This window comes from Phyllostomus discolor, chromosome 3 (genome assembly GCF_004126475.2).
Source record: "Phyllostomus discolor isolate MPI-MPIP mPhyDis1 chromosome 3, mPhyDis1.pri.v3, whole genome shotgun sequence".
NCBI classification, from domain to species: Eukaryota; Metazoa; Chordata; class Mammalia; order Chiroptera; family Phyllostomidae; genus Phyllostomus; species Phyllostomus discolor.
In genome coordinates this window covers 201,503,364-201,511,603 of record NC_040905.2, presented here as the reverse complement: position 1 = coordinate 201,511,603, position 8,240 = coordinate 201,503,364, and positions in this window count along the sequence as shown.

The following is an 8,240-nucleotide window of genomic DNA, read 5'->3' as shown; positions in this document are numbered from 1 at the left end:
AACTCTTCCCAGGATTTCTCATGCATAGAAACTGTGGTCATTATTACAGGTTTACTGCGATTTAAGCCATTCTGTGTTAGGAGACTTTGTTATACAATGGATAACTATTCTTTTAGCTCACTCCATGATGGCAGGTAGATGACATAACCCTAAACTTCTAGTTTGGAATGGATTGGACCAGAGCCTGGCAATGCATCCTTACACACGGAGCACTGCCATGGCCTTTGCCCTACCTTACCATACACCAGGGGGAATAATTCAGTATTCCCTGAGTGCAGCCCCTGGTGATGACCATTCCGTTACTCTGCAATGGCCTTTTGACATGCCTAACTCATCAGTCTTTAATGCTCTTCTGGATATATTGCCCAATCCATCCCTACACCCACCCCCAGGATGTTACATGAGACTGGCATCATGCTGCTCTTTTAAAACACAGTAAAAGCAAATGCTTCTAATTTATGCTGCCTTTTTATTCCATACATAATTTTGATTTTAATGCTCCATCTCGACCATATCCATATCCTTTTGATACTAGCAGTTTAAATGTTTCATTCCTCCTCTTGGTGAACTAACGGGGAATGCACATGGCTCCAGCCCTTGACATGAGTGGGAGGATTTATGATCAAGTTTGTAGACGAAGGGATTTAATATATTGGGAAGCACTGTGCTCAAAAGTCTAGAGACCTGGATGCTGGTTTCTACTCTGCTATTGTAACCAACTTTCAATATCTTTGGCCACTTTTTTTAAAGCTATCCAATAAAAGTGTTGGGATAGCTTGTTCTGATCTGCAACACACATGGAGTAATTGGGAATATATTGTTTAAGGTGATTTATAATATGGCAGAGTCTGGTAGTAACAGGATATTTGTTAGCACATAGCTTGGAGTACACAGCCCTCTTCCATAGGAATAATTGCAGGTCCACACACAAGCCTGACTCGAAAGGAAAGAGAGACAACAAAATGCTCAAGCACCGACATTACAAGAGCTTCCTGTATCTTCTTCAATCCAGCACCAGGATTGTGCAGTCTTTGTATCAGAGGGTGGGGAAAGTAAAATAGAGAAAACATTATCGATATAAATATGATAAATGAGCTTTTAACCTTAAAATATTTTCCTATGAGGACCCTTTGCTACTTTTTTCCTATGTCATCTCTGGACACATCAAGTCTGCCCATGATCTCCAAGGGACATAGATTTAATTGAGTAACCACATTTAGCACCAAATGGGTTAGTAGTTATTTTCTTTTTTTCAAAGTCAAATGGATTGTAATATCTGCTAGTAGGAGAAGAGAAATCTATTGTGGAGTGCCTCATTACTGAAATATCTAACTATAGGAGAAATAGCTAGAGAATTGTAGTATTGTGAACTACGGAATGGCACAAAGCCAAAATATTGTTTAAAATTCCAGCAACAACTGCTTCAGACCTCAGATAATAAAGAAGTGAGCTTGAAGATCCTCTCCTAGTGCTGGCGAAGCCTTTTACCATAGGGGATTTTAAAAGTCCCATCCATTAGTGTTCGGTACTTGAACTGGATTCAAGAGCCTAGTTGCCTTTCAGTTGTCATTTTATGTTACAAAAACCATGAGAGCTGGTTGATACCTTTTAGCTATAGGAGACCATTCTGTGAAGTGGAAGATGGGTTGGGATAGATGATATGAGGTACTTTCCAACTCTGACAGAGCATGGCCCTTAACTCTGTAATCTTTTTCATTCGGACCAAAAGCAACTCGTGTTACAATTGTGAACATTAATGTCATCTGTTACAGCCCAATCTATTGGCAACTAGGTTGCAAATATTGAAAATATGTATAACAATATGTGTCTCACACAATGATTTGAGCAAGCCTTTAAAATATAGACGTAAAAACTAGTAAGGGATCAATGGCAGTGAGTGTAAAACATCAGGCATTAGTAGGATCAACATAGAGTTTAGAGTATAAGACAGAAAGGCAAATTCTGAATAGAATAGGCAGAATTCCCTAAGGACAGATATTTGCATTAAGAATCCACAATTCTGATGTCAGATAGCGTGACGAACAAGTGAGGTTTCATGGGTATGATGATTCAGCAACTTCTCGTTACTGGGGGAAGAATTCTTTGGACCTGCTGACTCAGGAAGGAGAAGTGGCCCGTGGCCTTAGCCATGTCCGCCATGCCATAGGTTGGAATAGGGACAGGATATATATCAGAAAGATGCCGGTCCTGGACAGAAGCCAAAGAGTTTTGGGGATAAATGGGCTCTTCGAGAGTGGTAGAGAACTAGAAAACTATTTGATTTGCTGATTCCTAGCATAATTTAATCTCCAAGCTATTTCTAGAATTCACATTCATTGATGCAGCCCCCCTCCCCAATTCAGTATGTTTTCCTGGTTTGTACTTCTGTTTCCAATTAAGGTAAACAAGAAAAAAAAATACAGAAAGGTGTCATTTCTATGCTGGTTCACTGTTGCAAGGTTAAGTTGTATCCTTACCTCATATTTTAACTGCAAAATAACCTTAGAAAGATTAAAAGGTTAAAGAAAAACATTGTAAAAGAAAATAGGTGCAAATAAATCTGATTTTAGGAAAGGGAAGCACCGCTTAAGCAGAAAGCCAGGGAATAAATTACAAAGAAAAATGATACATTTTACTATCTGTGAATTTTAATATGCCATTAATCAAAAATAATATAAACAAAGTTAAGGGGAAATCAGAAAAAAACACACTAACCTTGATGGTGAGGTCTAGATGGTCTTAATAAAAAATATATATAGCTTATTTCAAAAGAGGAAACATAATAGCAAAACAGGGAAAGGATCCTCAATAAACCACACTCACCTGGCACAGTGAACATATTCTGAATCTCACAAGTAGCATTTAAATAAGATATGTTACCATCCTCCCCTTTCACATTTGCAAATATTTAGATTGCCATCCTCAGTACCAGTGAAACTGTGGGGAAATCAGAACGGTGACAATGTTTGTATGTTGTATTATTTGCTCTAAATATTTGCTGCCTCTTTCTCATATTTATGGGTCCCTGACTGTGCCCCTCTCTGCAGAGGAGTACCCTTCCTACCTTATTATACTGGGCTTGAGCACGTGACTTGCTTCAGCCAATGGCATGTGGGCAGAAAGGCCTGCACTGGATTTGAGCAGCAGCGTTAAGAGGCACCCTGTGATTTCGTCATTGCCCTTTTCCCTCCCTTCCAGATCAGCATGTCCCAGACAGAGCTGCTCCTTCAGCCCAGATTCCAGAGTAAAGGAGACGCATGGACAGGAGCTGAAACCCATCCACAGCCAGTGGATAGTGTGGGCAAAGAAACAGTCCTGGCTGCTGAACCCCCAGAAATGTGGATGCTGGTTTTACTGCAGCACAACCTAGCCAAAGCTAATAAATACAGTGGGAGGACAAACAGCTCATCGTTTATTCAGAACATTCTGGCAATATATATCAGGAGCCTGAAAATTAGTTGATTATTGACTTACAAATTCCCTTCCATGACTTCATGTGCCAAGAGGTTCATTGCAATATAACCCTTGATGCTGAAAATTGGAAGCCAACCAAATGTCCAAAATTAAGAGAATGATGAAATAAGTTATGATAAATACATACTCTGAAATGTTAGAGAGCCATTTAAATGGTATCTACAAGGAATATTTAATGGCATAAGAAAATAGTCTCTATATAATATAAAGTGACAAAACAGTGTATAAATCTGAGAATGCAGAATGATGTCAGATTGGTAACACATACAGATGCATATGAGAAAAGGTTGGAAGGAAATACATCAAGGTTTTTATGAGCGCTATTACTTGGGTGAGAGAAATCAGGGTTATTTTATTCTCTTTTTTACATATCTCTATATTTTTAAAAATCGCTAATGGTAAGGATGTTTATTTTTATAATAAAAAATATATATACACTTAAAAAAAACACCAGATTGACCTCATTTGGAAAACGAGAGGACGGGATTTCCGAAGAGGCGGAGCAGGTCCTAGAGGAGCTGGATTTAGAAACTGGTTCTACCTACGGGCTTAACTCTTTCTCATTTCCTGCTTTAACGTTATCCTGCCTTAACCGGTGTGTTTCTGCTAGTTTCTTTATCACTCAGATTAAAATCTAATATCTCTTAACCTGCTTACTACCTTAGAAAAAAATTCTACCAAAACCAGAACAGAAATATAGGCCTTCTTATTTTATAATTCAGGTTTCTGACACATATACACATGCTCATTCATTCATTCAAAACTATTTATTTAGAATCTCCACATCCTGAGGACCACACTGGGCACAGACAGTCGACAGTGAGTAGGAGCAAAACGGACTATCCCCTCACTGAGCTTTAGCCAAGTAGATAGTGTGCATTCTTCTTCATTACACAATTGCAATTATCCTCTTATTTCAACTTTGAAGCATCAGTCCAAACATCAGAGTGATTTTTCACATTGTAAATGCCTAGTAGACATTGTGTGTGTGTGTTTGTTTAGTTATCAATACCCAAATTCACGTGTCAGAATGTTGGCACTTTTCCAGGTGGAGTGAAGGACCCCGTTTATTAAGATTAGAGAGGATAGGTATCCTGAGCTTTCTCCATGGGAACTGAGATATCATAAATCCATATTTTTATTACCTTTCCAAACTTTACTTTATAAGCAATGCTTCAGTGATCATTGTTCTACACCTAATTGTACACTGGTATAGAACAACACTTGACAGATAAAAAATTGTTTTCTGCATGTTTTCCTTTTAGGAATGCCCTTCCTAATGTGTCCCCAGTAAACTCACCTTCATTCTTCATCACCAGTTCGATCCCCAGTCAGAGCACATGCCTGCGTTGCAGGCCAGGTCCCCAGTGGGGGCCACATGAGAGGCAACCACACATTGATGTTTCTCTCCCTCTCTTTCTCCCTCCCTTCCCCTCTCTCTAAAAATGAATAAATAAAAGCTTTAAAAAAAAAGAACACCAGCCCAACTGGAGGGGGTCTACCGACATGACTTCACTGTGCCCCTTTAAAGGCCCTACCTCCCAAATACCATCCCATCTTCGGTACTGGGAATTAGGATTTCAATATGTGGATTTGGAGGTATGAGATTCAGCCCATTGGCTTGCTTGTCTGCCTGCCTGTCTGAGGTGTGAACCCACCAAATGGCACAGTCGACTGTCAGCGGCGAGTATGTCATCAGTTGTAGGTATTCGAAATAATGTTGGATGGGTCACTCAGACTATGAATGTTACCAAAGGCAGACACCAGAAGATGACAGGACAGAGGGAGGACAGGAAGAAATGAGAATTCCAGGGAACGTTCCCCGTAACATAGACTAACCTTTGAGTAAAGGGTAGATTTGCACCCACAGAAGATAAACCCCTGGACAGGGAATAACATGTCCAAAGTTATGGAGGTTAACATGACTTGCCAGATTAATGGAATGATGAAGGCAATCCAGATTTAAGAGATGGGCAGGTGCTCAGAAACCACGCAACCCATCAGGATGCTTCTATCATCACACACGCTTCCTGAGCCGTCGTCTGTGAACGTCTGCAAACATGAACACACACTTACTCTAGTAGGTATGAGTTGTAGGGTTGAATTATTTTGGTCACTGGCACAGTAGTTACCAAACTTCCTTCATCCACATGTGGTTTCAACAAGTCTGGCTACATTGGCCTACCAGATCTCCTATTATTCATTTGATATTTATCTTTAAATTGACCCTCATTTTTTATACAGTGCATATGAGATGAACCTTTATATCATTACCACAATACTTCAAAACCAGTACCTGTGGTCCTAAATAGAAAGTATCTGTATAAATAAATCCCATAGCTATTGCTATCATTGTCCGTACAACCTTACATACAAACATACCTAAAAACCATGCCGCCTACCACAAGTGCTAGGTGAACTGCACTTTAGGAAAACATTATTAGAATAAACCTCTTTAAGGGAAGCTTTTTAAATTAGTCCATTTTCATTTGGCCATCTTAGCACACGTAACATGTCCATATTATTTCCAGGAAGTAATCCTGGTTGGAGATGGAGGTAGGACGGGTTGGAGTTTGGGGACGGAACTCAGCAGAGCAACTTTCCCTGAAAACTCCCCAAAGTGCAACCGCCATTAGAAAGAAAATTCTGCAGCGGCAGCACCAAAGGCTAGTCTCCTCACTTGGAAACGGATTCCTCCCAGTTCATGCTTCAATTTAAACTAAAAAAGAATAGAACTCTATTTTAAGTGATTAAATACAGATTAAACATTTCCCTTACAATCTGATTTTCTCTGTAAATTTGCTCAGCAAATCCTTTCTCCATAAAGAGCAGAAGAGGAAATTTCTAACCAGCCCCAATTTGAATGAGAACTTTACAAGGTTTTGCCTAAACACCTCCTGCATTCCTAGTCCTGGCCAGTTTGAACTTGCTTTGTGACCTTGGGCAATCATTTCCGGTTGCTGAACCTCAGTTTCCAAACCCGTGAAACAATAGGCTTAGGCTAGACCTGTGCTTCCCAGAGTGTGGCCCCTAGGCCAAACACAGCATGGGTATCAGCAGGGAATCAGAAAGAAATGCAGATTCTCAGGCACCGCTGCAGACCTGCTGCACCAGGTCTGGGGTAGGGTGCACTAGCCTGTGCTGAAGGGACCATCCAGGTGATTACAGTGCTAATGTTTGAGAGCCACAGGACTACAGGATGTAAAATCTCCCCATCTTCTGCCATCTGTGGAGTGCTGTGATCTTATGGCTGTTGAATGAAGAGGGAGAGAGACCCGGTGTTAGGAATGGGAGGGAAAGCTGGCCCCAGGAGCTACTCAGAGAATGAATCTGGTCTTCTGAGAAGAGTCACCTGGCCTACCTAATGACTACAAATCCCACAGGGAGAAAACCCTGGGAACGGTTCCTCTGGCCACCTGGTAAGGAGGCAATGACAATATGGGAGAATTCTCTCCCGGTGCTTAGAGGGGAAGAGGCAGGCAGGTAACGTCTTTATTCCGAACAGCTTGGTGTGCATCATGCTCTGTATACAACACACAGAAGAGCTATGTGATTAGACCCCAGGAACAGGGCTTCCGGAGATATGAAAACTCCTATAAGCCACAGTCCTCATTTTTTTTCCTTCTAAATTTAAGAAGAGTGGAGGTTTGGGTGAATTGAAAGCTATGGAGAGGTAAATCAGTGCAAGAGCAAGGAAGAAAAAGTTCCATAATAGCCGAGGCCACGAGGCATTTTCTGTCCCACAGATTCCTGAGGGAGAAACGATTTTCCCAGCAAACAAATTCATCACAACCCCAGCGGAGCCTGCGCAGATGCGAAAGCGGAATGGGTTGCAGGGAGCTGGAGACAAGCTGATGGGGAGGAGGGAGAGGCTGAAAGGAATTCTGCCGCCATCTAGTGGCCGAGACGAGCTCTAACCCTAACAGCCACATCCAAGGATGGCTGGCACTGAAGGAGCTTATTTAAAAGAAAGCCTTTAATAAGGTTTAATTGCCATTCCCCAGGGAATTAAGTAAACCCTGAGCTCCCCACCAAGCATGAGCACAAAGTGACAGCCCTGATGGTAATGGCAGAGATTAGTGGGCAGGAGGCTGCTACTGAATCAAAGAATCCTGGATGTATTAACAATTCCTTTCGATATGAAAAGCACTCCATGATTTACATGTCGAATAGCTCATTTCACCATCAAATTAACTTTGAGAAGCGGGCACCAATGGAGGAATCATTTCCCATTTTGTACATGAGAAAACCGAGTCCTGGAGAAACGTGGCCGCAGGTCGCGGAGAGCAAAGGACAGGGTCAAAACGCCAGCTCCAAACAGCTCTGCTCTTTAGCAGCAGGTGCATCGTTGGCTCAGCCACACTAAAAGCACTCTGTCAAGCTCAGGGTATTTGAAGCCCAGAAGTGCATCCCCTCTCCGAGGCGTCACCTGAATGTCCCAGATATTTCATGGCTTTCAAATGTCAGAAGCAAAAATCAATATTTCTACCATTTTCCCCCTTAGGATCTCGCCCACTTTTCATTCTGAAGAATACAGGGATGAAAGTTGTTCTTTCCTTTAAAAAGTGTGTAAATTGATTGAGCAGCTAGAGTTCGACCACAGGAAACAATTAGGTAAAACATAAAATAAAATAAAACAGGATCATACAAAATGACCTACCAAATGGGGCAGAAGAAAATGGCAAATGCTTTGATCCTTTAGGGGCAAGGAAAAAGTAAGTTCTTAGATAAATAAAAAACAAAGCTCTCCATTGAGCACATTGATG